The following is a 26,811-nucleotide window of genomic DNA, read 5'->3' as shown; positions in this document are numbered from 1 at the left end:
TTTCATATACAAGAGTTGGGTTCGAAGTTGAAAAGCATAAGAGTGTTGTCCCTTCAAGTCAAACACTTCAGCATGTATTTGGGAGACAAACTCTTTATCCTTCAAGAGCTCTTTTTCTTCAGCCTTGGCCATATGACATATATTGATGTAAAAATCAATGGTGTCTGCTGCCTGGGATAGGTGGTTTGAGAAGGCTGTGTTGAATTGTTCGAAGGCTTTGCAACATTTGAGGAAACCATTTTTGATAATAGGCTTTTGTAGGGCTTCGAATGGAATCCTTGAGAATAATTTCAACAAGTCCAAGCAAGTTCCCAAGTCCACCTGAGGCAAAGAAGTTTCTGTAGTAGTGGAAGAGCTCTCAATAATCTCCAAAAGAGAGTCAGCAAGGATCAATGGCTCAGTTTCACTGCTTGTTGCTCGAACTGATGAAGATATGTCAAATAAGCTAGCCAGTTGGGCTTCGAAAATGTCCATCTCTCTTTCTGACATTGGCAGTATAAAGGAATCACTAGTTGAAGGAATAGATGGAAGCATGAGGATAGGAAAAGGAATTGAGGATTCCCCAGCAGCATCTATGGTCTTGGCTATTAGTAAGTTAAGAGAAGAGGGACTGGAGCTGGATGGTGGGGAGGAAATTGGTGAGCTGCCAGTGTCCTCTTTAGAAGTGTCAGCTGCCACTAAAGAAGAAGTGACAACTGAGGTTTTCTCAGGTGATAGTGGGGTAGCCAGAACTCTGGGAGAAGTTTGTAGAGGTGAAGCAATTGAGATCCGGGGTAGGTTCGAAGAATTGAAAAGGCTAATAGAAAGAAAATATGAAATGCTTGGCCTTAAGGGGAAAAGAAAAGAAGGCAAGGGAAGTGTAGAGCCAGGAAGTGGAAGCATTATCTGGAGGGGTTCTACACTCATTGGCACTCCAAGGTCAACCTTCCATTTTACTTTTAAAGTTGTCTTTAGTTCTAAGGAGGTCAAGAAAGGTCCCTCATCCTTATTCAAGGTAGAAGAAGGTAGTGTCGAAGGAGGAGGAACTGAAATAGTTGCTACTGCATTTCATGAAAACAAAGAGAAAATGTTAAATGTATGCTAAGTCTTGGAAAAGGTAATTGACAAAAGGGACTGAGAGAAATTACCAGCTTTAGTGGTTGTGGTGGTAATGGTTGGAGAGTTGCAAAGGGTATATTGTTCAGTAGTTTTACTCCTCTTCGGAGCCTCCCTTTGCATTGCATCAGTAGTAGCAACTTCTTCCCTCAATATTTGTTGTTGCCTCCTCTTTTCTAACCTCTGAAAGATAATAATCTCTTTGGACTATTCTTTCTCTACTGTTTTGGTAGTTGCCTCATGAGTGGAGTCCATAATAAGCTTAACAGGAGAGAATGTCTTCTTCTTCTTTCTTTGTAATGGTGTTTCTTTTTCTTTTTCTTCTTCTTCTTTTTCTAAATAAGCCTCAGGTACCTCTTCTTCAAGGTCAAGTAAAGTTTTCTTTTCCTCTGTTATTGCTTGCCTATGAGAATATTCAAGGCCTGAGCCCTTTGAGGAGAAGCCACTTGTGAAGCTCTTATATCAAATATTGAAGCTATGAGTAAACAGACAAGGCATCATAAAAAGGAAAGGCATGAAGGGGACAGGGTGCATACCTTTCTTCAAAGTGGCCTTGGTGACCCTAGAAGGAGGAGATGAGGCAGTAGGAGCAGTAGATGAGCTAATGGTGATCCCAGTCTTCTTGGGCTTGACTTGAAAGGGTACATCTAGCCCTACCAGCAGATCCTTGGGGAAATAGTTAGATGCACCTCCATATTGGCTGTCTACCAGTTTTGAAATCTTTTGAAGGCTGTGATATGTGGGATGAAAGGAGTAAATTCAAAGTTGTTCAAGTCTTGTATCAGTATGGAGGTTGCTTTATCCAATTTGTTTTGGGCACTTTCAGTTCTCTGGTTGCAAGATTTGAATTGGAGAGGCTACAGAGAGAGAAGGAGGAATCTACACACACACACACACACACACAGAGGAATCCCCTGAGTAAGCTCAAATTGCCTAGAAAATTGGAAAGGACAATAAGCCTTAGAGATGCACTTATAAGCTCAAGGTTTCAAAATCCCAATAAAGAGCTCCCTGGGAAGCAGAATGGAGGGCCACATATCTTTGTGTAAAGGCCTAGAGCATTTCCTATCAGCCAAAAAATTCCTCAGCCAGGCTGGCCCTGTGTTAGCCTCGAAAGGGCAGAAGAAGGTAGAAAGAGGAGAAATTGGGAGTTGGTAGAAGAAAGTAAGGTAATAAGCAAATCTAGAAGGGTAGAGGGAAACCCTAGCATATTTTTCTCCATAGGTGGTGGGGTTTTGCACTAAGAATCTCAAACACCTAGAGTGTAAATCAGTGAAGTATGTAAAAAGACAGAGCTGCAATACCTAGAGTGGGCCTCCTTTATTAATGTCCAGAGGTTTCTCACAAAATTGAGAATAGGCCCTATAAACAAGGCCTAAAACATAAGGAGTCAAGGCTATCTTCTTCTTCGAAGCAAGAGCCTTAGCAAGGGAGGCAAACCCAAGCATAATCCGCTGAAATGAGGTACAAAAAAGGAACTTACACAACCAATATAGAATAAAAGAAAAGAACTCTCGGTCATTCACATGACCTTCCTTTTTATTCTCAGTCTTTACAAAAGCACTGAAGGAAGAGTTCAAAAATGGAATGGTGAAACCGACCAGAGGGTTTGGGTAACCAGGGGTGAAGGGATCACCAATTGGTGAGAGCCCTAATAGATGGCAAATATCAAGGATAGTGGGGGCCATCATACCACACCGAAATTCAAAAACAATTGAAAGCTGTGTTCCAAAAACAAAGGGCCGCAAGAATCAAAAAAGGGTCTTTAGGGATAACAAACCTGGAGAGGCGAAGGGCGTCAAGGATGCGGAGCTCTTGCAGGTCCCATTCTCTGCCCGGGAAAATTTTGTCGTACCATTCCTTCCATTCGATCCTCAATGTGGGCCAACAGCGATGAGGTCGGTTCATCCTCTAGCTCTTCTAGTCAAGGCCCCCTTCATAAAGAAGGCAATGATCCTCCAAGTGAGGATACAAAGCAGGATGTTGGGCAACGGCTTCCTTGAAGATAGGTCCCAGGACGTATTATTCTTGAGCGTTGTCGCGAGGGATAAAGACACGCCTATCTATGGCACTTGGTCCACTAGCTTTGAATTTAGCTATCTCTTCATCAATATACTTTTTCAAAGCCACAGATGGGCTCATGCGCTCAATAACTAGCACTTTTGAGGAAGAAAAAGCCATTAGTGAGGGGTTAAATGGAGGGCAAAGAGAGTGAGTGTGAGAAAGGAAAGAATTTGAAGTCGACAGAAATGAGAAGTGGGACATATTGGACAAGTGAATAGGTAAAAGCGCGAGGAGATGTGGTTTTTAAAATCTTTCTGTCAAAAAATTAGCCATTTAAGACAAACCCAAGTTTTGACCCATATGTGATTAAGGATTTTATTTTTTAAATTCCTAAAAACAAGAGAAAGAGAGCTACCTCCAGAGCAGTATGTGGAAACCTTATGAAGGAGGGAAACACATTTCAAAATACTTAGCCTGGCTTCGAAAATAGGGAGTTGGCTTTGAAGCTAGTTTTTAAATACTTAGCTTGGCTTCGAAAGCAGACAATTGGCTTCTAAGCCAGTTTATACCTTAAACTCATATATAGCTGGAGTTTGTTTACTTCGAAGGTTTTGAGGGTAATCTCTTAGGCTTTCAACAAAATGAGATTTCCTTCGAAGGAACCTTTATAGTATGGTTCTTGCCTGATCTTTTAGCTTTCAAAATAAATAAGCACTATAAAGCCAGTACTGGATCAAGCAATGTGGGAATTTCAATGACCAGAGGACTTACCCATAGATGAAAGTACTCTCTTGAACTTTTTGTTAAACAAATCCTTTCGAAGACAAATATTACAGAAGAAATTTTATGCTTCAAAGACAATTAAACCAGGCTTCGAAGCGGTCATTGGAACATATTACATGAACGAGATAGGGAATAAGGTCATTCAATTTTGTAAAAATGTGGAATGGACAAAGTTACAAGGTCTTGAAACTTTGTCCAGCAAAATTCAATATATACATATTCCTTTTCTAACATTTCTTCTATCCTATCGAATTTTGGTTTATCTAATTGATGAGCCCTTATTTGGAAGAAGAGTTGCTGGGCCTTCATTTCGAACTTTGTTTACTTAAGAGCTCTCTCTACTTCGTCCATCTCCCCATTTTCATGTGTAATATCCATATTGGTATCTTCTTCATTGGCATCTTCCTCATACTCTGAGCCATGATTCTTGAAGTCTTCATACTCTTCCAGAAGATTCTCTGCCTTGTACTGAGTTTGAATGTAAGCAGCAGAGATCTCCTCCAGGGATTCACTACTGGCAGAAGCATTTTTGTGCCAGTTAAGCAGGAGAGGGAGTTGATCCAGGAAAGTGTGGAGCTTTGCCTAGGCCACAGGGTTGAGGATGTGGCTTTAAGAGACAATGTCATAAGCCCATAAAAGATTCTTTTGAGGAATGTCATCTCGAAGGACCTCAAAGGATAAGTGAGAAAAAACAACAAGCAAGGTCTGGGCTCTATACTATTGTTAAGCAATCAGAGGAACTAGAGCCTGGTAGAGAGAACAATGTTGGCTCTCGAATAGGGTGAGCTTCAATTCCTTAATCCAGTTAGGATTGGGAGGCAGGAAAGGAGCAGTTGGGTCCCTTCCAAATGAAGGTGGAAACTAGGGCTCGTTCACACACTCTAGACAATCAGAGGAACAAAGTTTTGCTTTCTTGGCTAAGCGTAAGGGGCTAATTCCCAAAACTTCAATGGGGTGTGGGGTCTTTTGCACTATTCTGGTTGGCAAGGTAGAGGTATACCATACCGAAAACAAGTTCTCTTCAAGGCAACAAAGACGGTCGAAAGGGACATATGGGTACACTACAAAACTACGCATAGACAGATGAATGAGAGTGGGGTCATCAAATTCAGGAAATCTATGATGGATTTGCTCCCTTGTTGAGGTTGAGTAGGTGTGGGCCAAGTATCCTAGCTAGTATTTCTAGAAGAAAATGAAGCAGTTTCATCCCATGCAGAGAGTTTTTGAGCAGATGAAGAGCTTCTAAGATCCATTTGTGCAAATGCTTGGTCCAAAGGTTCATATGGTGCAAAGGCTTCCATAACTTGTATAAATGGAAGCGGATAAATGTGGCCAATAAATACATAAAAGTTCTTTTGAGGTCAGTCATCATTGTCCAATACCTCCTCGTATGCTCGATCAATGCAAGAGAGGGCTTGATTGGCCGTTGAAGACGTATCAGTCCCTTCGTATACACAGATAGTGGAGGAAACGTTCAAGGGTAAAGGAGAATTTAATAAAGTTTAGTGTTTCATTTCTAAGAGGACGGTTACACTTCTAAGATTAACAGAGTCCATGCACGTCCTAGGACGTGGACAAAGTGCACTGATCCACTAATATCACCAAGTATTGGGTATATTCGTACCGGGGGTAATGTTGGCTATATATTTTGTATAGGCCAATCGCAGCTTAACACGTGGCTCGTAAAGGGTAATTTGGGGAGTTAATGCAAGTCTCTAATCAGCAATAAACACGTGGCAATTCATATTGGTAATAATGGATTTGCATAGCATGGAAGCAGTTAGAAGGCGAAAGGTGGCGCGGCCCAACGGTTACTCACAATTCAAATTCAAATTCAAGAGGGAAGCCCAACTGCAAAGAAGGCGTAATGGGAGTAGATTCTTCAAGGCCATAACCAATGATCGTGGAAGGGCAGTTCAACGGCTAGAAGTCCACTTTGATGATTACCATTGGAGAGTTTAAATAGAAGAGAAGGCCAATAGAAGGGGACCTAGACTCAAATCTAGAAACCAGTTATTTATTTCATATTTTTCCAGTTTTTACATTTCCAGTTCTTTACATTTCCAACTCTTCAATTCCTGTATTGCACTTCATTTCCTAGGAGTAGTTTCAAGTGGTTCGTTACTGTGAACCTCTTCGAGACTAGGTCATTTCATTGTAAGCTCTCATTTACTTAATGAAATTCAGTTTCTGGATTATTTTATACTTGTTATTGTTTATAAGTTTCTCCTAAGCAAGCCACCAGTAAAAGTTCTCTTTATTGAGACTGAAAGAACTTTAGCACAATCGTCTGATAATTGGTTGGCAATTTAAATTCTATAAGAACTTATTGATCCTTACTGGAACGCTTAAAATTACATAATTAACCTTCAAAATCCAAAAAAGCCAACAATTTTAGTAAAATTACAATTGTTGCAAATTTTGTGAAGGATTTGACACATACTCAATTTGATGAAAATTTTGCTCCCTTGATTTAATACATATTTGATGAAATGATTGGAGCTTACTTTTTCGTCTTTTTCATCAAATTTGAATTCAAAGAAGGAATTGGAGATGCTCTAATATGTGTGACTTTTAAGCCAATTGTAGGGCTTAAAAAAAGCCAAATTTAAAAATTAAAAAAAAAAGAGTAGTCTTTGGTTTACAATTGGTTTTTTGGCTTCTTAATTGGGAAAGGGTCAAAAAAGGGTTGGAGCAAAACACCAATAATCATTCCTATATCCTCAATTAAAAATATATATATATATATATATATAATGTTAATCATAATTATCATATGAATAAGCTTGCCACAAAAAAAGGGGTAAAATCTCCTCATGTTGCACAATTTTAAACATAATAGAAACGTACATTTTAAACAAAATATGGTTATGGTATACTAATAAGAATAATCAATTTCCACGTAAAATGTCTACATTAGACAATTTTTCTAAGAGGGCAATCCACTTTATTTCCTATACCATGAGCATCTTATCCCATCCCCCCTTCCCTCCCCCCCCAACAAAAATAAATAAATAAATAAATAAATAACACAGAGAGAGAGAGAGAGAGAGGGGGAGCATACCTTGGACTAGGACTGCGGCTTCTTGACCTGCCTCTTCACTTTGATTCTGATTCTATTATCCTCCCTTTACAACTGAAAACAAAAACCAAGCAAATTGGTCAAAACATCAAAATTATTGAAATAAAGGATATTAGAAGAAAAACTTTGCCATAATGAAGAAAGGGTGACCCTCGATGGGTGAGGCCCATGCAACCCCTTCATCAAGTTTGGGGTTCGAACACCAGCAACTTCCCCTCTCCGCCTCTTACCTACTGAAAAAAAGAAAGAAGAAAATTTCCATATTACACAACAAAAAAAAATATAGCACTAAATAAATAGAATGTAAGTAACATAGTTCTATATGAGTAAAATAAGTCATGGACTATACTTCTATTACAGTTTAGTTAATAGAGGAAACATAAACAATACCAATGTTGTAAAAATTGAACAACACGAGACACATCATATTGCACAAAAAAAAAAACAAAAAACAAAAAATACATATCGCAAACTCGTATTGTTGGTGACTAGAATCGTGAGATATGTTTCTATATTGCATGATTCCATTCATATCATTTCACAATTCAACTCATATCACACAATTAATTAACTTTTGTCTCATTCTTCACATTTTTCTATGTTAACAAACTTTCCTTTATTATCAATCTCTCTGATTAACACTTATTGAACAATCATGAATCATATAGTAAAACAAATCCCATAATAAGAAAAACCAAATCCAAATATGCTCGCAAAAGAAATTGAACTACTCTCTCATGGATCTAATTTGGGTGATAGAAACAAACTTTCACATTTAAGTTTAGACCAAAATTTGAACCAAAAGAATTGTTTTGACCATAACAATAAACCATATAACATGTGTGTTTGAAACTACCATAGAATTTAGAAGATGTTGATTGAATTTTTTAATTAATGGAGTACAAGTACACTAGTGACTTATATACAAATCTAACACTCATCCTAACCTAACCTCAACTATTTAACCTGACTTATAACTGCCTAACCTACTCTAGTTAATATCCCTAACAACCTAAAAGAATTATTTATATCTACAACAAACTAACTTAGCAATGATACACATGCAGTTGAACTGCACTGGGCTTCTTGAGCTTCTTGAGGCTGAGCAGGTGGTGCATGTGATAGAAACAAACTTTCACATTTAAGTTTAGACCAAAATTTGAACCAAAAGAATTGTTTTGACCATAACAATAAACCATATAACAAGTGTGTTTGAAACTACTAGAGAATTTAGAAGATGTTGATTGAATTTTTTAATTAATGGAGTACACGTACAGTAGTGACTTATATACAAATCTTACACTCATCCTAACCTAACCTCAACTATTTAACCTGACTTATAACCGCCTAACCTACTCTAGTTAATATCTCTTAGAACCTAAGAGATTTATTTATATCTAGAACAAACTAATTGAGCAATGATACCCGTGCAGTTGAACTGCACTGGGCTTCTTGAGCTTCTTGAGGCTGAGCAGGTGGTGCAGGTGGTGTAGGTATAATAACCTTATCAATCCCCTTCAAATGCATAAGATTGGGAAGGACTAAGAGTTTGCTTTGAAGATACTGAAAACGAGCCACGGATAGAGGCATAGTGAATATATTTGTAACCTGATCTACAGTAGGAATATAAGCAATGTGCAGTGTCTTGGTAGCAACCTTCTCTCGAACAAAATGGTAGTCCACCTCAATCTGCTTCGTATGAGCATGAAAAATAGGATTATGAGCCATAGCAATAGCTGAAAGGTTATCACACCACAAAGTAGGAACAGGGGCAGGGACATAATGCTCAGCAAGTAACATGCCAAGCCAACTGATCTCAACTGAAGTCTGAGCTAAGGCCCTATATTCTACTTCTAAAGAAGACCTGGGCATAGTAGGTTGTTTCTTAGCAGTCCAAGAAATGAGATTCAGACCAAGATAAATGCAGTGGCCAGTGGTAGATCTCCTATCAATTGTACTACCAGCCCAATCTGCATCTACGCAGGCATTAAAAAGAAAGAGACCCGAGAGAAATGCAGACCATGGCCCAAGGTGCCTTTCAAATACCTGAGCAATCTTTTGACAGCAACAAAGTGACAATTTAAGGGAGATTGCATGAATTGACAAGCAGTATTGATTGCAAAGGCAAAATCTGGTCGACTGATAATGAGATATTGAAGGGCACCTACCAAGCTTCGATAAAGAGAAGGTTGGGAAAAGGGTGAGGCATCTTCAGAAGAGGAATTGGAGCATTTAGAAGACATAGGAAAAGCATAAGACTTACAATTACTCATGCCAGCTTTGGCCAAAATATCTAAGGCAGACTTGTGCTGAGAAAGAATATATCCTGAAGAGGACTTGGTGACAAAAACACCTAGAAAGTAATTAATGAAACCAAGTTCTTCCATAGAAAATGTAGCATGCATTTGCTAAATAAGAGATTGAATGTAAAGAGGGCCGTTGCATATAAGGAGAATATCATCTACATAGATGAGAAGGATAGTTATGGAAGTAGAAGTCTTTTTGACAAACAAGGAAGAATCACAGTGACTAGCAACAAAGTGTTGAGAAAGAAGAAAAATAGAAAATGTAGAAAACCAAGCTCTAGGGGCTTGTTTTAAGCCATATAGAGCTTTGTGTAATTTGCAGGCAGAAAAATAAAGGCTGGGTAGGATGAATAAAACCCTGTGGTTGAACCATGTACACCTCTCTCTCTAGAACACCATGCAAAAAGGCAATGAAAATATCAAGTTGTTTAATTGACCAATCAAAATGAAGAGCAAGACATAGAAGAACCCTGATAGTAGGTTGTTTGGCCACAGGACTAAAGGTTCCATGATAATCCACACCTTCTGTTTGAAGAAAACCTTTAGCTACTGGTCGAGCCTTATACTTGGCCATGGTGCCATCTAAATTTTTCTTCAATCTGTAAACCTATTTGCAACCTATAGCTTGTTTAGCAGATGGAAGAGACATCAAAAACGAAGTGCCTTATCTTTGGAGAGCCTCATACTCATCAAACATAGTAGCTTGCCAAGCAGGAGAAACAATAGCTTCTTTATATGTTTGAGGTTTAAAATTATTAGTGGAGGTAGTAAAAAAAGTAGGAATTCTGGTCTTGGATCTGGTAAGCATAGAATAAGTACTGATAGGAAGACAAAGAAGATCAATAAAATAGAGGAGATAGAAATTTGAGATTCAGAAGGAGGAGTTGAGACAGGTACAGACAGAGCAGATGATTGAGGACCTAGGGAGGTAGGTGACTGATGAGTTACAAATATAGGAGGTGAGGAAGCTGAAGATAGAGGAGAGTTGGAAGGGAATGTTGGAGCAAGAGGAGTGGTAAGAGAAGATAGAGACGGATGTGGTGCAGAAGACATTACTTCAAATCTGAAGAAGCATGCCGGAAGAAATCAAGAAGAGTAGATACTGAGTAAGAAGGCTAAGATGAGGACTGGAAAGGAAATGAGGATTCATCAAAGACTACATGCCTGGAGGTATAAACTTTCCCTGTTTGAGGGTCAAGACACCTATATCCTTTGATAGAAGGTTGATAGCCAATAAACACACAAGGAATAGACTTTGGTTGAAGTTTATGAGAGGTATACAAGGCTTAAGCCAAGGATAGCATCTACAACCAAATGTCCTTAACAACTGATAATCAGTCTTGTGTTTGAACAAAACTTTATAAGGAGTGAGGTCATTCAATTTGAGAGTAGGATGCCTATTCATAAGAAAGACAACTGTAGCAAGAGCATCAAAACAATAAACTAAAGGAAGAGAAAAGTGATGCATAAGAGTGATAGTTGTTTCTATGAGATGCATATGTTTTCTCTCAGCCACACCATTTTGAGAGGGTGTATGAGGATAGGTCAATTGATGATCAATCCCTTTTTGCTTAAGAAAATCTTGAAAAACATGACTGAGATATTCACCCCAATTGTCACTCCTTAAAATCTGAAGTTTAGTGGTGAATTGAGTTTCAACAAAATCTTTAAATTCAAGAAATTTAGCAAACACCTCAACTATTATAATAAAGAGGAAAAAGCCAAGTAAATTTGCTGAAATCATCAATGAACAACACGTAGTACTTAAAGCTTGAAACAAATGCTGAAAATGGGCCCCAAACATTAGTGTGAATGAGGGCTAAAGGCTTATTTATAGTAGAATTAGACAAAGAGAAAGGCAACCTATGGCTCTTTGAAACATAACAATGTTCACTAGAGGAGAGCCTTTATTCAATAAAATAGAAGACTTAGGAACTAAGTGATGATGAGTCAAGATGTGATGCAACTTCTTGGGAAAAGGATGACTAAGTCGAAAGTGCCAATTTGGTGTGACTCCAGGAGATGCAGCAGTAGAACAAGAAAGACAAATGTGAGAAGGAGGTCGCACAGCAGCAGGAGATGATTTGATTAGATAAAGGCCTTGGTAATAGGAGCCTTTATACAAAATCTGTTGTGTATGCCTATCCTGAACAAGAAAGAAATGATTATCAAAAGTAATAGTACAATGATTATCTTTAGTTAATTGATGAACTAAAAGAAAATTGGAAGAAATGGTAAGAACATGAAGCATTTTGGTAAGATGAAATGGAAATAAGGGAGTGAGAATGAGGCCTTTACCAGTATGAGCAATAGGAAGAGTAGATCCATCACCAATAGCTACTTGTTCATGCCTATGGTTGATAGAAGGAAAGATTACTAAGATCATTAGTCAAGCGACTAGTAGTGCTAGAATCTAAAAACCAATTGACCTCAGAAGCTGATGAAGGAGTAGATGCAACATAGGCCTTAGAGTTTCCTGAACTCTGTGAGTTCTGAGAAACTAGATTTTGAAAAGCTATATCCATCTTATGCCAACAGTCTAGGGCAGTGTGATTTATCTTGCCACAGATTTGACAAGTCACTCATGGAGTGGATGAACTGTTTGCATTTGCATGAGCATAGGTATTATAACCTTGTCTGCCCCTCTGAAATGAGTTAAAGCTATTACCTCTTTGATAATGACTAGAATGACTGGTTTGACCTCGAAATCTGCCTCCATCTCTTCCTCTGAAATTACCTCTGCCTCTATAATGACCTCTATGGCCTCCTTGATTAGAAAAATTGCCTCTGTGTGCTGTCACGGCCCCAAACCGCCCCTAGTAGTTTGGTGCCGTGATGGCCAGTAATCCGAGATTACCGAAGGCCAACTTTCAAAATTCATACACAATCAGAGTATAGATATAGGGGGCTCACAAGTGTGGAAGCAATAATCTAAAATACAAGTGGTCCATAAGAGCAGTGCATAAGTCAAATGAAATGGCATACATCTTTACATAGCTTTACAACTTGAATACAAATAGAAATGAAGTACAAAAATACATATTACATCTTGGAAAAAGGCTTCTCAAGCCGACATGTTCAACATACAAAAGCTTCAAAATTGCCGACATAAACAAAATACATGAAATACAAGTCAAGATACATAATATTCAGGATTGCCGACATAAACATTGCTGACATAACATGCATCCAAAACATCTTGCAAAACACACATCTCGGCGTAGCCGACTTCTTGCTTGTTACCTACATATATACATAGGAAGGGTGAGCTTGGATACTCAGTGAATGGTATAAGTAATAAAGGGGTTAAATGAATGATTCCCGAGGTCTTTTCAAAACAATACATAGTATATCTTTGTCAAAACCAAACTTATCACAGCTTGTACAAAACATGAGATAAATCTTGTTCATCAAACTTGATCTTACAAAACTTACTTACATAACATACGTCAAATCTTACAACATAACCTCGGCATAACCTTGGTCCTTCAAAACAAAAGCATAAGCTCGGCATAACCTTGGTCCTTCAAAACTTACTTACTTACTTACTTACAAGACCCGCGCGGTAAACCGCCAGTGGCAAAAGAAGACCAAGCAAGGGAGATATCCCAAACAAGGGTGCTGCGCAAGTTTAGAGTCCTCCAGCACAAGGGACCTATGTTACAAGAGCCCGTAGCCCTTTAACACTTGGGTACTGTGCCAGTTTAGAGTCCTCCAGCACAAGGGACCTATGTTATAAGAGCCCGTAGCCCTTTAACACTTGGGTGTCGCACAAGTTTAGAGTCCTCCAGCACAAGGGACCTATGTTACAAGAGCCCGTAGCCCTTTAACACTTGGGTGCTGCGCAAGTTTAGAGTCCTCCAGCACAAGGGACCTATGTTACAAGAGCCCGTAGCCCTTTAACACTTGGGTGCCACGCAAGTTTAGAGTCCTCCAGCACAAGGGACCTATGTTACAAGAGCCCGTAGCCCTTTAACACTTGGGTGCTGCGCAAGTTTAGAGTCCTCCAGCACGAGGAACGTTCCGAGAATGTCGACAAAACAAAGCTTACTTGATATAATGCCATTCAAAACAAAGTTTATACATGATACATAAAATATGGATATCATTCATGCTTAACAAATACTTTTATCAAAACAAGGCAAAGATTTATCAAAACCTTAAGAACATAACTTTATTAAAAATACCACTCACATAGTTCTTGGGACGTCGGGGTCAAGGCAAAGGTCCAAGTCCTACAACACATGGCAAAGCATACTGAATGCACTTCTCAAAACAAGTCTTACATGCATGCAAATGATCTCGGAAAACATGCTGGAAGTCAAAACACTGTTTTACATGTCAGGGAGACATGCTGGGTACCAACCAGGTCTTTGCCGAGGTCCCACACCTCCCGGCCGAGGTGTGGCTACCTAGGCTTCACGGCATGCGGCTGCATGCCGAGGTGTGCACAAGACAAACTAAAGGTGTAAGTGATCATGCAAGGTAGGCCAAGGTGAGATACGATGCTTGGCCTAAGTGTGGGGTCTAGATAAGAGTGATCTCGGCGACCACACATCGGGAAGTGAAGTCTAGAGATCTGGGTTTCCACCCGTGAAGAACAGGAAGAACATGAACATGAAGATCATGAAGAACATAGATGCTAAAATCATAACTTCTTTATTTACAAAATCTGGGATTTCATGCTATGAGTTTGAAAACATGGACCTGGGTACCCATACTTGAAAATCATGTGAAAACAAACACAAAAACATGGATCTTGGCATGAGCTTTCGCATCAAAACATGACTTTTCTTGAAGAACACATGAATGCTATTTTCTCTTTCTAAAACCGAACTTCAAAACAATGCATGGCTTACAAATCATATTCAATCATGCAATGCAATAACATAAACATAAAGAACAACATGTGCAGATCAAGAATCTAACCTTAGAACACGGATCTAACGGTTCGATCTCTAGGGATCAAGCTTGGAAGTCTACCTCCTCTCAAGAACTCCTCTCCCTCTTCTAGAGCTTCTCTCTCTACTCTTCAAAACAAGTATAGAAACAAAATGATGGGTTTCTCTCTCTGCCGGCTGACTTAACTCTCAGCTCGGACACGTGGCAACGGCTGGTTGGTTCTCTTCAAAAAGATGATAGGTTGACAAGACAAGGCTATGACAAAGTGTATCTAACAAACTACTCGGTATGGCACTCCGACAAGTGGTGACATCGGCTAAGGACAAGGCTTCGGCAACTAAGGTGACAATGACTTCGGCTAGGAAGGACAACACTTGATTAAGCTGTGCCACACCTTGGCCTAGATGTGCCACACCTCGGTCTAGGTCATACCACTCCAAGACAAGGTCACTCAGGTGCAAAGGTAACATCTCGGCCTAGATAATACACATCTCGACCTTGGTGATTCACACCTCGGCCTAGATAATGACATCTCGGCCAATATGTCAAGGCGAAGATGGAGGTCAACAAAGGGGTTCCAAGACACTTCTAGACTGAAGATGACCTCGGCTTGGAATGATCTAGGCGTAACGTAACCTAGGCTTGGCATGACTTTGGCTTAACATAACTTAGGCTTGAGACACCAAGGGAGGATCAAAGCAGACGCACAACACTTAGACAAATCACATAAACACAAAACAAGACAAGATTCATGAATGCAAACTTAACAAGGCAAAGCTATATAAATGAACATGAACATGACTACAACATGAATATGGGTTGTTACAGCGACTTAACATGGCAAAACATGTAAATGCATGCAAACATGACTAAGCCATAAAATGTGGGTTGTTACATGTGCATTGTAGGAAAAAGAGCCTAGAGCTTCAACAGCTTGCGTGTGCTTAAGAGAAGCCTCTACATGAATTGATTTAGGACAAAGTAGAGAGCACAATTGATCCATAGAAATAGGATCTGATCTAGCACATACAGTAGTTTTTAAGGCATTGTATTCATCAGGTAAGCCATTCAAGATCAGAAGAACAAGACTTTCATCATTAACAGGTGAAGATACTAAAGCAAGCTGATTGGCTATAACCTTGAATTGATTCAGATATTCTTCCATTATGACTCATTTCTTAGTAATTTTACTCAACCTATTCTTTAATTGATGTATATGTGATCTAGAGAGTGAGGTAAACTTTTTAGCCAAAGTAGTCCAGACTTCATGACTAGATTGACAATGCATCACATGTGTGAAAACAAATGGAGATAATGCATCACATGTATGAAAACAAATGGAGATAATGCAGTAGTTATACAACTCAGGAGATGAGCGTCAATAGTATTCCATAGAGTGTAAGTCGGATTCAGAACTTCAAGACTATGTGAATCAAGCACAACTAATGAAGGGCATACCTTAATCCATCTATATAACCAAGAAGCTTTGTTGCTCGCAAAATGTTTTGTAGTTGATTCTTCCAAACTATGTAATTGGATGAATCAAGTTTTGTAACGACAAATGCACTGAGATTTGAGATCAACAGAGTAAGATTGGAAAGTAGTGGTGTAGAGACAGGAGAAGAAGTGGATAGAAATGCAGCAATCAGTGGCGGAGTCAAGAAATTAAATCAGAGGGGACACTTATTAATTATAACATTGAAAAGTTTTACAAAATATTTCATATAAACTTTTGCGATTGGCTTCAAGAAAGATAAATAAATATATATATATATATATATATTATTTGTAATTAGAAAATCATGGACAATATATATTAAAAAAAAAAGTCATGGATATAAGTTTAAAATAAATATATAATGATAAAATAATTTTTTATACAAAATTTCAATAAAAATTTAATATAATAGTAATATCACGTCATCATTGACATATAATATCGCCAACCAATAGTAAAGAAACACATAGAGGATAAACTCCACATGTCAAATGTACCTAACAATTCAATAAATTTCAAATTTTTATTGAGATTAATTATAATTGTATGTCAATAATGATAGACATCACGATTGTATTGAAATTTTCATAGATAATAATATGACTTATCGTAATATCTTTATTTTTAATAAAAAAAAACTATTATTATTCTCATAATTTTAAAAACGTCATTGATATTTCACTCTAAATAATATTTTATAATTTTTTTTGTTTAAAATATTTTCTTTATATTTACACAAAAAAAAAAATTATTCCAAAATCCAAAGAGGGCACGTGACCCCTGGTCTAGCTGTGGCTCCGCCACTAGCAGCAATGGTGGAAGGAGAAGCCATTGATGAACTTCTCTGATGCTCGTAAGAGCCTATTGCTCTGACATCATAATGAGAATTTAGAAGATGCTGATTGAATTTCTCAATTAATAGAGTACAAGTACAATAGTGACTTGCATACAAATCTAACACTCATCCTAACCTAACCTCAGCTACTTAACCTGACTTATAACAGCCTAACCTACTCTAGTTAATATCTCTAATAGCCTAACAAATTTATATATCTACAACAAACTAACTGAGCAATGATACACGTGTAGTTGAACTGTATTGGGCTTCTTGAGCTTCTTAAGCTTCTTGAGGCTGAGCAGGTGGTGCAGGTGATGCAGGTTATGCAGGTGGAGTAACCATATCACTACTCATATCCAAACACGTCCTAAAAAAAATCTTTGGTTGCAAATCATTAACCATATCAACCTGAGATCAACTCAACTAGGCCCATAAAAAAAATATTAAAAATTTAAAAAAAAAAATTAAATAAAAGAAAAAACCTACTTTTGCCTTGTTTATATTTGCAATGAAATGTCATTTACCTTTTGTTATTAATTTTTTTTTTAATTTTCTTCCAAATTTCTTACAAGTGTATTTGGGTTTTTTCTTCTAATTTTTCTTAGAGATAACTTTCATGTCATTGATTATATGATTTAATACATTATTCTTGCAATATATTTATAGATTATGTGAAAATATTTATAATTTATTTATATCTATATTCATTTATGTTAATTTATCTTACGATACATTATAAGATACAAAATGATAGTATGTGATACACGATACATAAAAGTGACGCAATCATACACAATATGAATCACAATTCCACAATACTGTATAATACAACTTCATCACGAAATTGATTGAAACATAAATTAGTTCTACATTCCAAAAAGTAACAAAACCTAACATTTGCAAAGCAACTCAACCCAAGACTTAGAAATTAGTAAGCAACGCATTGACAAGAAACTACAAATTACAATATCTACACAAAATGAACCTTTCTTTTACAAGTAAAATGAAAATGGAAAAAAAAAAGAAAAAAAAACATTAAGCACAATAGGAAACTCACATTCGTTCATCATTTGGTCCATACTTAGCGAATTGAACCATTATCTCTCTACCATCAACAACACGTCCTGCCACAGTAACACAAATATATAAACATCACATCTCCACACTTATCCAAACATATATACATGGCTTAATTACACTTTTCACCCCTTAGTTTGACCCAAATTTCACTTTACACTTTTGGAACACTTGTCATCAAACAATGGAGATGGTTGCACATATCTTAAATCTTGAAGATGTTCATATCTTTTCTTATCAGAAATGCAAATTGCTTGCATTTACAGTAAACTAATGTTGAGCACCATCAATTGCATAAAAAGAGCATCATCTTCCCAAGTGATTTATCAATCATGAAGGGCCTAAACCTTTAAAAGTAAACTAAGCTTCTATAAAAACCACCAAGTCCAATAGAAAGACAAATACCATGGAATCATCATAGTACAGATCTGTAACTAATCACATCTAAAACTCAAACTCCTATAAGTCTGTAACAAATGGAACTTTCTCTCTTGCATCTAAAAGAAAAATAACAAAATCCAAAACAGAAGCTATCACAACGTTGATTTTGTCGAATTAAAGACTGGATCGAACTGGGTGTTTCTGAGTTCCAATCTAGAACGACGAGGAAGGGTTTCAGAGTTATGGTTTGGGACCGTGAGGATTTCAGATTCTTGAGGCCATGTGATGTGTGTAGATTGGAAGTATTTTTTAATTGATTTATTTAAAATTTGTATGTAACGCAAATTATGATTTTAATTTGATAGGTAATTTATGAAAAATATAAGATATATTGAGTGTAAATTGTAATCTTAAAACATTTAATAGAGAGCATAGAGAAATTGAAGATACTTAATGATTTTTTTTAAGCGCAAATAGAATGTCTATACTTAACCCACTCACGGGCTAAGCCCAGTTTAGCCAATTTAAAGTCCAAAATCTTAGACTCAAGGGTGATTCTATTTGCAAGAGACTCGTGAGTGTTAGACAGTGCTGAAAAAAGAAGAGAGAAAAAAAATGGAGGCTGGAGGTTGGAACCCAGTGCTGAGAAGAAGACGTGTGGGTAACCAAGGTAGTAGATCAGTGGAAAATGGATTGTTTACTATCTTTGTGGATGAGATTCCAAACTCAATGAACCCTAATAGTCTGTTTACCTTGTTTAACAAGTTTGGAGTAGTTAAGGATGCTTTCATCCTTAAAAAAAAGAAGAAAAACAACGGGATCAAGGTTTGGTTTTGTGAGATACGATTACAATGTTGCAGCTGAAATGGCAATTCTGAAGGCTGATGGCCTGTGGTGTGACAACAAGGCACTGAAAGTGAAGAAAGTAGAGTTCAAAAAAGGAGAGTATAAGCAACATATAATGGCAACTAGAGGAGATAATAAGATGATGCAGCATCAACAGAGGAGTTTCGTGCAACGAATGGTGGAAAGTGTAGGCAAAAGATCCTTTGCATAAGTAGTAAAGAATGGAGGCAGTCATGAAAAGGCGAAGTTTGCAGTTAAGGCCTATGAAATTGGAAATGGGTGTCTTTATGACAGTCTAATAGTGAAGCTTAAATATTTTCTCTCACTTAATGAGCTTAAAGAGGAGGTTGATAGAAGAGGTGTGTAGGATGTAAGAGTCAGAAATGGGGGAGGAATGCTAGCAGTGCTAACCTTCAAATCACAACAACATAAAAAGAAGGAAAGATTAAAGCTAGAAGAGTGGATGTTAGAATGGTGTGATTCTGTTACAAATTGGGAGAAAGGAAAATACATTGCACAAGAAAGGTGTGTGTGGATTACATGTGTAGGTGACCTATTCAACTTGTGGAGTGTTAGTACATTCAAAGACATTGGCAATTTATAGGGTGAAGTTGTTCAACTAGATGAAGCCGTCAGTAGCCAGAATTCTTTTTAGTGTGGGAAAGTAAGAATAATCACTAACAGAATGGAGTTCATCAACATGGTGATTAATGTTGAATGTAATGGAAGCATTTTCCCAGTTAGAGTATGTGAAGAGCTACCAGCAACAGTAAAGCCATGTCATTGCAAACGCTTTTGCCAGGAAAAAGAGGTCGGAAAATCTATTGCTCAAGATGAAGTAGATCAACTATCAAAAAATGGTGGGAGAGGTAAGGAGGAAAATGAAGATCGAAATACAGGGATGGAGGAGTTGAGCAGAAAATGTGATGTGGCAAGGGATGATAAGGACATGGTGGATAGAGATTTAGGGGAAAAGGATGAAAGTAATGAGTGGTTATCTACATCAGTCGTAAAAGAAACAGTGAGTGACATGGAAAATCCAAAAGTCTAAGGAGAATGTATAGAGGATAGGCTGGAGCATACAGAAACTCCAAGAAATGAAATTCAAATAGTTGAAGGGCATATATGCACTCTTGGGTTTATCAGAGGCCTTAGTGGGTTAGAGAGTACAAGGCCCAAGTTAAACTTAGAGGTGGTTTTGAAAGGACCTCAGGCTGGGACATTGGCAAATGGGCCCATCACTGAACCTTCAAACCTAAGTGACTATGTAGCCCAAACTCAACAAAGGCCTCTTATTCTACAACCAGTCCAAGAAAGAGTGATAGAAAAGGGCAACCCATCAAGAAAAGGGAAGATTACTAAACCAAAGATGAGCAGAAGCAAAAAGAAATGAGCTGATTTGAGAAGTAGGGAAAAACATAGTCGAAAATAGACTAAGCAAAAAAGTGTTATGTTCAGCAATTGTCTTCAAAGTTAAGCTATCTTTAGAGCAACAGCAACTGCAATATTATTGTCAATTGAGTCGAGTTCTAACTCAGGGAGAAGGAATAAGTTACTAAGGGTGTGTTTGGTAACGTTTACGTTTTCAGTTTATATTTACAAAAATTTTATAAACTGGTTTTTGTTTATTTTTTATTTATTTTTAGAAAAACATAAACTACAAACTCGTTTGGTAATTGACAAAATGTTTAAAAAAAATTTAAAATATAAAAAAGAGTGAGAAATGGCAAGTGGTGACAAGTGGCGGCGGAAGACAGTGGTGGAAAGTGGTGACGGTGGGTGGTGGGTAGCTGGTGGTGGGTGGGTGGTGGTCGGTTGTCGGTGGGTGGGTGACGGTGGCGGGTGGTGGGTGGTAGCGAGTGGGTGGTGGTGGTAGGTAGATGGCAGATGGTGGGTGGTGGGGAGTGGTAGCGGGTGGGTGTTGGTGGTGGTGGCGGGTGGAAGTGGTGGGTGGGTGGGTGGGTGGGTGGGTGATGGTGGCGGGTGGTGGGTGGTAGCGAGTGGGTGGTGGTGGTGATGGTAGTGGCAAGTGGGTGGCGGGTGGGTGGGTGAGTGACGGTGGCGGGTGGTGGGTGGGTGGGTGGGTGACGGTGGCGGGTGGTGGTGGCAAATGGGCGGCGGATGGCGGTTGGGTGGTAGTGGCGGCGGCGGGTAGGTGGCGGTGGTGGTGGTGGGCGGGTGGGTGACGGTGGCAGGTGGTGGGTGGTAGCGAGTGGGTGGTGGGTGGTAGCGAGTGGGTGGTGGTGGTGGCAGGCGGATGGCGGGTGGCGGGTGGTGACAGGTGGTGACAGGTGGTGGCGAGTGGGTGGTGGGTGGGTGGGTGACGGTGGCAAGTTGTAGGTGGTGGCGAGTGGGTGGAGGTGGCGGTGGTGGGTGGCGGATGGCGGGTGGTGGTGGTGGATGGCGGGTGGTGGCGAGTGGTGGTGGTAGTGGTGGTGGTGGGTGGGTGGGTGGGTGACGGTGGCTGGTGGTAGGTGGTAGCGAGTGGGTGGTGGGTGGTGGTGGCAAGTGGGTGGCGGGTGGGTGGTGGGTGATGGTGGTGGTGGTGGTGGCGGCGGCGGCAGCGAGGGGTGGGTGGTAATGGCGAGTGGGTGGCAGGTGGGTAGTGGTGGGTGGTGGTGGCAGGTGGGTAGTGAGTAGTGGTGGCAGGTGGTGGTGGGGGATGGGTGGTTGGTGGTGGTGTCGGAAGACGGTGGTGGAAAATGGTGGCGGGTGGTGGGTGGGTGGGTGGGTGGCGGGTGACTGGTGGTAGGTGGTAGCAAGTGGGTGGTGGGTGGTGGTGGTAGGTGGGTGGCGGGTGGGTGGTGGTGGTGGCGGTGGCGGTGGCGGCGGCGGCGAGGGGTGGGTGGTGGTGGCGGGTGGTGGTGGCAGGTGGGTGGTGAGTGGTGGTGGCAGGTGGTGGTGGGTGGTTGGTGGTGGTGGGTGGTTGGTGGTGGTGTCGGAAGACGGTGGTGGAAAATGGTGGTGGGTGGTAGCTAGTGTTGGGTGATAAAAAAAAAAAAAAAAAACTCAAAACTCAAAACGGAACCACATTTTTTGTGTTTTCATTTTTTGGCCAAATTTATAAACTGAGACCACTAATTTTAAATTAAAAATTTTACCAAACAAGTTTTTATTTGAGTTTTTTAAATTTTTGTAAATATAAACAGAAAACTGAAAACGTAAGTGTTACCAAACGACACCTAAGTAAAGCTTAAGCTACTATTGAAGTTGGGAAAATTCCAGGTTTGAATTATGAAGGAAAAAAGAAAGAGGTGGTTAGCAAATTAATTGATCTTGAAGAGAAGGATCTAGGGAGAATTGAAGGGGATAGTGTTACTCATTAGGCCAATTAAGGGCAAAGATTAAGGAGATTTGGGATTTGTTAATAGTTTCCTTATGATTATCTTATCCTGGAATGTTAGAGGTCTGAGAAGACCTGAAAAGAGAAGAAAAATAAAAAATAAAAAATTAGTTAGGAAGAGGAAGATTGATATTCTTCTTCTACATGAGACAAAGAAAAGCAAAGTAAATGATATTTTTGCTAAGCCATTATGGCTATGGGAGGAGTTGGAGTGCATGGAGGTGGGTGCAGAAGGAAGTGGTAGTGGAATGTTATGCTTGTGGAATCCACAAATTTTTGAGCTAAATGAGTGTTGCAGTTACAGAAACTTCATACTATTATCAAGTATGGTGCATCATTCTTTTAGTTATGTTATCATAAATGTATATGCACCCAATGATGTGTTGAAAAGAAGATAATTATTGGAGTCCTTAGCTAAGCTTAAACCATTCTTTTTAAGTCTTTGGTGTATAGGTGGAGACTTTAATGAAATAAGATTCATGAGCGAAGGAAAAGGATGCTCTAGAAGGGAAAGAGAGATGAAGGACTTAAATGAATTGATTGAAAATCTGGAGCTGTTAGATAAACCAATGTTAGGTAGAAACTTCACTTGGTGTAATGTGATGGATGAAGATAAATGGAGTAGGATTGATAAATTCCTAATTGATCCTAGGTGGTTGGAAGGATTAAAGTTTAAACAGTGGAGTTGCCAAGAAGCATTTTTTATCACTGCCCAATACTTCTTATGAAAGATGAGAGGGATTGGGGCCCAAAACCATTTAGATTCGTCAACGCATGGTGTTTGCATCCTAAATTCAAAGCAGAAGTAAAGAAATGTTGGGAAGGATCACAAGTTAGTGGTTGGGCCAATTACAGGCTATCAAAAAAGCCAGGAAATCTGAGAGCACGTCTAAGAAGGTGGAACTGTGAAGTGTTTGGAACATTGATGAGCAGTTGAAAAAGTAGATGATGAACTTCCTGAATGGGACTTAAAAGCAAAAGAGAGGAATCTATAGGATTCTGAGATTAAAAGACGGGCAGAAATCAGAAGTTTAGCATGGGATCTAAGTAAGAAGAATGAATCGTTGTGGTATCAAAAATCTAGAATGGTATGGGCTAAAAATGAGGATAAAAATACCAGGTTTTTTTTATACAATGACAAGTAAAAGGCAGAAGAAAAACATGTTGAATTCAGTTAATGAGAATGGAGTACTTCATGATCAGCCTGGTATGATTAAACAAACAGTGGTAAATCATTTCAGTCAGTTGTTTACTAAAGGATGAAGGTGTAAAGCAAAGTTGTCAGGTGTTTTTGCCTCAATCAGTCAAACAGATTCAACTGAATTATTGGAGGCAAAGTTTCTAGAGGATGAAATCTAGGAAGCAGTTAAAGATTGTGAAGGTAACAAAGCTCCAAGGCCATATGGTTTTAATCTAAAATGTATTAAAAAATGATGGGACATCATGAAAGGGGAGATTGCGTAGATGATGAATGAGTTCCACTCTAACAGTAAGTTGGCCAAAGGAGTGAATAGTTCATTTATTACCTTAATTCCAAAGAAGAAAAATTCTGTGGGGTTGAGTGACTATAGACCAATCAATTTGGTTAGCTTAATGTACAAAATAATAGCTAAAGTCTTATCAAGAAGGTTAAGGCAGGTTTTACCCAAGATCATGTGAAGTACAAACACCGTTTCTAAGAGGAAGATATATTTTAGATGGGGAACTAATTGCCAATGAAGTAGTGGATTGGTGAAGAAGATCAAAAAAGAAAGGAATCATCCTAGAGCTGGACTTTGAAAAGGCATACGACTCAATAAATTGGGAGTTCTTGTATTCGATGATGACCAACTTTGGTTTTGGTGAGAAATGGGTGGTGTGGATGAAGACTTATATCTACAACTAGAATATCAGTGCTAGTAAATGGATCACCTACATCAGAATTTTCCTCCCTGAAAGGCCTTAAGCAAGGTGGCCCACTTTCACCTTTCCTCTTTAACATTGTAGCAGAGGGCCTTAATATTCTAATGGAAAGAGCAAAAGAAGAGGGCCTGATTAGAGGAGTAACAGTAGGGCCAAATGACCTAAAACTATCACATTTGCAGTTTGCTGATGATACTATTATATTTTGTGAAGCTGACTGGGAGGAAATTGTTGCTATAAAAAGAATATTAAGATGCTTTGAGTTGATGACAGGACTCAAAATAAATTTCCATAAAAGTAAAGTGTGTGGGGTAGGTGTTCAGGAGGATCTAGTGAAGGTTTTTGTAGGAAAAAAAAAAACCTTAATTGCCTCAGTCAAAAGTTGCCTATGAACTATCTAGGGCTCCCATTAGGAGCAAATCCAAGGAGGAAGAATACATGGAAACTAATGGTGGATACGTTCAAGGGCAAGTTAACTTCATGGAAGAGAAGGTATTTGTCTTTTGCAGGAAGATTAACTCTAATAAAGTCCATATTGACAAGCTTGCCAATCTATTTCCTATCTATCTTCAAGATGCCAGTGGGTATTGCAAAATCATTAGACAGAATTCAAGCTAATTTTCTTTGGAGAGGATCTGAAATCAGGAAAAAAGTGTACTTAGTTAGTTGAAAGGAGGTTTGTCTAAGCAAAAATCAAGGTAGGCTAGGTGTGAGAAATCTAAGTCAGGTTAATGAGTGCCTATTAATTAAGTGGTGGTGGAGGTATGGCAAAGAGGAGTCGGCTTTGTGGAAACAAGTGTATGTAGTAAGTATAGAGGTTCGGGTGGCAGATGGAGCCCATTATTAGTAGATTCAGAGTTGATGTCTACTCTGTGGCAGGACATACTATCAGTGGCTTCAGCAAATCCTACTTTGCGAGATTTCTTTTTGCAAAACTTCAAGTTAGTTGTTGGAAATGGTAGAAGATTGCAGTTCTGGGTTGATAGGTGGTTTAACAATCAAAATCTGAGTGTGGAATTCCCCAGATTATTCACTTTGTTAGTTGAAAAAGATGGCAATTTGTTTGATTTTTTTTTTCCATAGAAGAGGAGTGGATAGAGATTGGGAACTAGCCTTTAGAAGGCCTCTTTTTGCTTGGGAAGAGGAGGAAGTGCAAAAACTTAATGACCTATTGCAAAATGTAACTAGGCTAACTGAAGGGGTTGAAGACTCTTGTTCTTGGCTAGCTCATTCCTCTGGAGCTTTCACTATGGCATCAATCTGGAAGTGGGTGGAAGCATGTAAAGGGCCAGTTATTACAGTCACTAAAAGTATTTGGAATAATTTAGCCCCTTCCAAAGTACAATTTCTAAGTTGGTTAGCTTAGAGAGGTAGGATTAAGTCCTCTGAGTTTTTGCAAAAGATTGGAGTGTTGAATTCAAATGTTAGTGCACTCAATGTTTTGTAAATATGAGGTGGAGTCTATGAATCGTGTTCTATTTCACCATTCTATGATCTGGAGAATCTGGGCCAATATTGTGAATTGGTGGAATTTGAGTTGGGTTATTCTTGGTTTAGTGGAGGCACTATTACATTGGTGGTCAGGTACAAGAATGAAGAAAGAGGTGAAGGAGATTTGGAAGACAATTCCTATAGCAGTAATGTGGTTAGTGTGGAAAGTCAAAAATGAGTGCTTATTTAATAAGGCACAACCAGATTTGACTGATTTGGAGAAGCTGGTAAAGGTTAGAGTTGCTATATGGGCTACTTTCTTTTTGAAAGAGTTTAAGTACTTAGTGCAAGATATTATCTATAACCTGAAGCATGTCTGCTACTGTGTGTAAAAAGGTGTGACATAGGGGAGTTAAACTGCGGTGTTGTTGTTGTGTTGCTGTTGTGCTGTTGCCTACTGTTGTATTGTTGCCTACTATTGTGTGTAGAAAGGTGTGACATAGGGGAGTTGAATTGCCTGCTGCTGTATTGTTGCACTGCTGCTGGATTGTTGTTCTGTTTTTTCTTTCTTTCTTTCTTTGGTTGTTCTTGATTGGTTTCTCACCAATGAATCTTGGGTCAAGTGCTAACAAATGATTTTGTTTTCTTTGTGGTGCCAACCTAGTTGAGATTGTTGAGGTCAGCTATGATGCTCAGTACACTTCCCTACTTTGTTAATGTAAGTTGTGCATTTATATTGTTTTTTTTTTCATCAATAAAGCCTCAATTTTGCTGCTAAAAAAAAAAGGGGGGTGATTATATTTGCACTCAAATAACAATTTTGTACGTCCAATTAAAAATTTAAAAATTTAACTCCTATTATACCTTAATATAAATTTATTAATAAGGGCAATACATATTAAATCCTAAAATAAAATATTATTTTTTTTCATGGTACACCCAAACCGTATTGTTCATATTCAAGTCTATTCATCTTCTTTTCTAAGGCCTCGTTTGGGAAGTTGGTTATTTTAGTAGGCTATTTTAGTTTTTTGCTATTTAAGTAGGCTAAAATAATTGTATTTGGGAAGATGGTTAAATTTTTTTGTAGTTGGATATGATATTTATGAGAAAAAAAGTGAAATGATTATGGATTTGATGTGACATTTTATGTTATTGACTATTTTCTTTTTTTGTGAATTTTAACCCAAAAAGTTAAAAAAATAAAAAAAATAAAAAAATCATTTGCCAAACACCCCTAAGCTTCAATTATTTTCTTTTTATCATTTTTCCCATTTTGAAACTTCTATCAGTCCCGTCAAAACACACAATTACTATCAATAT

General features: G+C 38.6%; 1 pseudogene; it reads right to left on the bottom strand.

Moving 5' to 3' along the window:
- The window catches only part of LOC114301378 (uncharacterized), a 52,219-nt pseudogene extending 34,374 nt beyond the window's left edge, over positions 1–17,845 (bottom strand).
- Between the last annotated feature and the right edge of the window lie 8,966 nt (positions 17,846–26,811).

The sequence above is a fragment of the Camellia sinensis genome, chromosome 6, assembly GCF_055761805.1.
Source record: "Camellia sinensis isolate YWXY chromosome 6, ASM5576180v1, whole genome shotgun sequence".
Classification (NCBI taxonomy): domain Eukaryota; kingdom Viridiplantae; phylum Streptophyta; class Magnoliopsida; order Ericales; family Theaceae; genus Camellia; species Camellia sinensis.
The sequence above is the reverse complement of the archived record's forward strand: the minus strand, read 5'-3'. Positions and strand labels throughout refer to the sequence as shown.